The sequence below is a fragment of the Narcine bancroftii genome, chromosome 8, assembly GCF_036971445.1.
Source record: "Narcine bancroftii isolate sNarBan1 chromosome 8, sNarBan1.hap1, whole genome shotgun sequence".
Classification (NCBI taxonomy): Eukaryota; Metazoa; Chordata; class Chondrichthyes; order Torpediniformes; family Narcinidae; genus Narcine; species Narcine bancroftii.
In genome coordinates this window covers 55755843-55759780 of record NC_091476.1, presented here as the reverse complement: position 1 = coordinate 55759780, position 3938 = coordinate 55755843, and the positions used below count along the sequence as shown (strand labels likewise).

Here is a 3938-nt window from a genome sequence, read left to right as displayed (position 1 = left end):
CAGACTCAATGGGCTGAATAACCTATTTCTGCTCCTATGTCTTGTGTTCTTATGGGGGGGGGAGAGAGAGAGAGATGGAAGGAGAGTTGGAAGGAGAGCGAAAGAGAGAAAGTATTAACAGAATCAACAAAGATGAGAAGAGAAGCATAGTTGAATGGAGAGATGGTGAACTGGAAGAACCTATTTCCTTTGGCAAGTTGATGGTGGTAGTGGGAAAGCCACATTATTTGAAGAGGAGGGGCATATATTCTGGCATGGAAGACCTCATCCTGGAGCAGATGAGATGGAGATGGATGAATTGAGAGGAAGGAATGGAATATTTATCGGGGGGGGGTAGTTAGGGTCAGTGCCAAGGGGAGGGGGGTTTTTGAGGGCATTACCTCCTCCCCCCAAGTGAGGTATTGTGATGCTTCACCCAATCACAGCCACTACCCCCTCCAAATGAGGCTTTGTGACCCGCAGCCTAAGGTCACTAGCATCACTATACGGCACGTTTGGTACGTCGGAGGGAGGGGGAAGGCACGGAGGAGGTTCAAGGTAGGCAGGTCGTCAGCTCAACTCCCATCCCCCCTCCCCAAGCTGAATGAGATTTCAAAGATCAGATTTTGTCTCCCATGGTTACCCTAATGTCCCCTGCTAAGACGGACCCTGGGGGTAGTCAAGATAGCTGTGGGTTTGTCGAGTGTCTGTCGAGAGTTTGTGTCAAGAGAGACCGAGAAAAGGGAGAGTGTTGCTAGAGAGGGACCAAGTGAATTTGAGGTCAGGGTGGAAGTTGGCAGCACAGTGGATAAAATCGATGAGGTCATCATGGATGTAAGAAGCAGCAGGAAAGTAGCCATCCATGGAGCGGAGGGCCCCTGCCTGGGTCGGCTTGTAGTATAGATTGCTCCACGTAGTCAACAATAAGGCAAGCATAGCTGTGGCCCATGCGGGTACCCCTGGTGATGCCTTTCTACTTGGAGAGAGTGGGATGTGTCAAAAGTGAAGGTATTGAGGGTGAGGACAAGTTCTACAAACCAGAGTAGGATAATGGTGGAGGGGGACTGGTTGGTCCTGTTGTGAATAAGGAGATGTCCTCCTTCTTCAAACAATGTGGGTTCCCTTCTACCACCATCAACTCAGCCCTCACTCGCATGTCCTCCATTACTCATGCATCTGCCCTCGCTCCCTCTGCCCCAACATGCAACAAAAGCAGGTTTCCCCTTATCCTCACCTACCACCCCACCTTCCTCCACAGCCAATGCATCGCCATTTCTGCCACCAATTCCATGATCCCTCCACCAGGCACATCTTCCCCTCTCCTCCCCTTTTCACCTCCGCAGGAACTGCTCCTGACCCAACTCTCTTGTTCACTCCACCCTTCCCATCAATTGCCCCTTTTGCACCTAACCTTATGACCGCAGAAGGTGTTCCACTTATGCCAACATCTCTCTCACCATCATTCAGGGCCCCAAACAGTCCTTTTGAGTGAAGCAACATTTCACCAGTGAACCTGAAGGGGTTAGCCATTGGATTCAGCTCCTTTTACAGTGCCCAAAGCTGCCCCCACCCCAATTAATTCTCACCCCTCCTCTCTCCTACCCTCTTACCATATTCAATTAACAGCTTTTGTTCGTAGGTCTGTACTCCTTCCCCTCCCATCTCCTCAATCTTTTTAATACAGACACCAGTCGTTTTTCACTTATACCTTCAGGAAGGGCTCAAGCTCGAAATGTCAGTAATATTTCTTTACTTCCTATTGATGCTGCAAGACCTGCTGATTTCCTCCAGCGTTTCTGTGTGTTTACTAATTGAGGTCAGATTCGTTGATTCAGGTCATTGCCCTCTCTCTCTTTCTCCCTTTCTCTCTCTCTCTCTCTCTCTCTCTCTCTCTCTCTCTCCCTCTCTCTCTCTCCCTCTCTCTCTCTCCATCTCTTTCTCCCTTTCTTTTTCTCTCCATCTCCCTCTCTCTCTTTTTCTCTCTCCCTCTCTCTCTCTCTTTCCCTCCCTCTCTCTCTCTCTCTCTCTCTCTCTCTCTCTCTCTCTTCCCCCCCCCCTCTCTCTCTCTCTCTCTCCCTCTCAGCCCTGATCTGATGGGCAAAATGGTCTTTTTCAGTGGCATTCATGTTTATGCATTTTTAACTGTTCTTCATCCATACCAGAAGTGTAAAGCAATCATAGACATTAACAACACCTTAAGAATTTAAAATGCTAATGTATGTTAACAATTAGATGTTTATGATGTTGAAGTTCATTAACTCACAAATATAATTATGGCTAATTTGGATTTTTATAATATATCCCAGTATTCAAAAGAAAATTTTACTTCACAAGCATATGATATTACACTATGATCTTTGAATATATTATCCAATGCTGACAATTCTCCGATTGCTGTAACAAGATATGCTGAAGGAAAGATCAATATTTTGTTTTGATCTTTATTTCCAAATCTAGTCCTTGATAGGCTGCAAGTTCTTCCGAATAAAAAGGGTGGAAGAACAATGTTAAGCATGGAAGTCTGCAGACACAGCGATGATAGTGCAGGGCACACGGCACGCACAGGAAGTAAAGACTAACCAACATTTCAAACTCACCACAAATTCCATTCCCCAGAATGGAGACAAGAGAGTGCAGATTCTGTGACCTGGACCTGTAAACAAACTGAATTCCTCCAGAAGTGTTTCATCTTCCATTCTTAATTTCCAGTACCTGTTTCATCCTCTTCATTGGCTACTATCTGGCACACTACAATCTCAGGATCCTCCTTTGATTATGAACTCAGCTTCCAAACACACAAACGTTGGATGGTGTGTGACCTGCTGAGTTTCTCCAGCACATTTATGTATTGCATTCAACTCCAGTGTCTGCAGACTTTCTGGTTTATGTAATTTTCCACTTCTAAATTATGGCCATTCTTCTAGCCTATTACAAAGGAAAACTTCAACCTCACTTTTGCTTTCATATTCAATTTGAATATTCTCCTCACTGAGGAGCATCAAAAAGGACATGGAAATTGCAAGCAACTTGCAGCTAATACCAATTCTGTAATTCATCCTCGAATCAGTACTTCTAAGCATTCTATTACAGCGGCGGCAGATTGTGCTCCACATTTTTTAGTTTCCACCAAAACCCATAAATATATTGTGCATTAGATCAGTTTCAATTTCTCTTCCAGGCACTTTATACTGTCAAAATCTGCACATTTGTGGGACGAAACCCAGACGAAAATGACATGGTTATAAGGAAACTTCGCAAACACCACACCGTCAGCACCATTGACTCCATCTGTGTGAGGAACTGTTTCAAGAAGGAAACCAACACTATAAAGAACTTCCTGGAACACAACCTCTTCTCACTCCTCCTTTGGGAAGAAGATACTGATGCCTGAACACCAGCAACATTAGGTTCAAGAACAGTTTATTTCCAACAGCCATTAGGCTCTTGAACCTTCCCTTGTTACACTGATCAGGGACTGATCAGACCCACAGGACTTTCTTCATGATTGCAAAGTCAATATTTTTCTACAAGGATAACTGATATTTATTATCGATCTTTTTTGGTATTTATTGTGTCTTTTCAAAGGTACATTTGTAGTTAAATTTTTGTTGGTTTTCTTTTTTTGGGCTGCAACAAGTAAGAATTTCAGTGCATATGGATATTGTACAATGTGTCTGCCTTTTTCCCATTCTCTTTCTATGTCAAAATCTATCCAACAACCTTGTCTTAGTATCTGGAACACAATGATCTAATACCTGGTGGGATCTGCTGTTTAAGGCTTCATAAGGACAAGGTAGGTTCATCAAATCACACCAGCGTTGCCCTTGTCGATAGATTTGATAATATGTTTGGGTTGGTCCTCAGTGAAGCACGTGGAGGTTCATGAGAAGCCTATGCAAGACTAAGTAAGTGTGGGGGGCGGGGGTGGGGATAACAAGCATACAAACAGTTATTGATTC

General features: G+C 44.3%; 1 long non-coding RNA gene across 1 annotated transcript; it reads left to right on the top strand.

The window, feature by feature from the left end:
- Nucleotides 1-463: 463 nt before the first annotated feature.
- On the top strand, nt 464-3581 carry LOC138741757 (uncharacterized). Its single transcript, XR_011343744.1, has 2 exons — nt 464-537; nt 3158-3581. It is a non-coding gene; the product is annotated as an uncharacterized lncRNA (long non-coding RNA).
- Nucleotides 3582-3938: the final 357 nt, after the last annotated feature.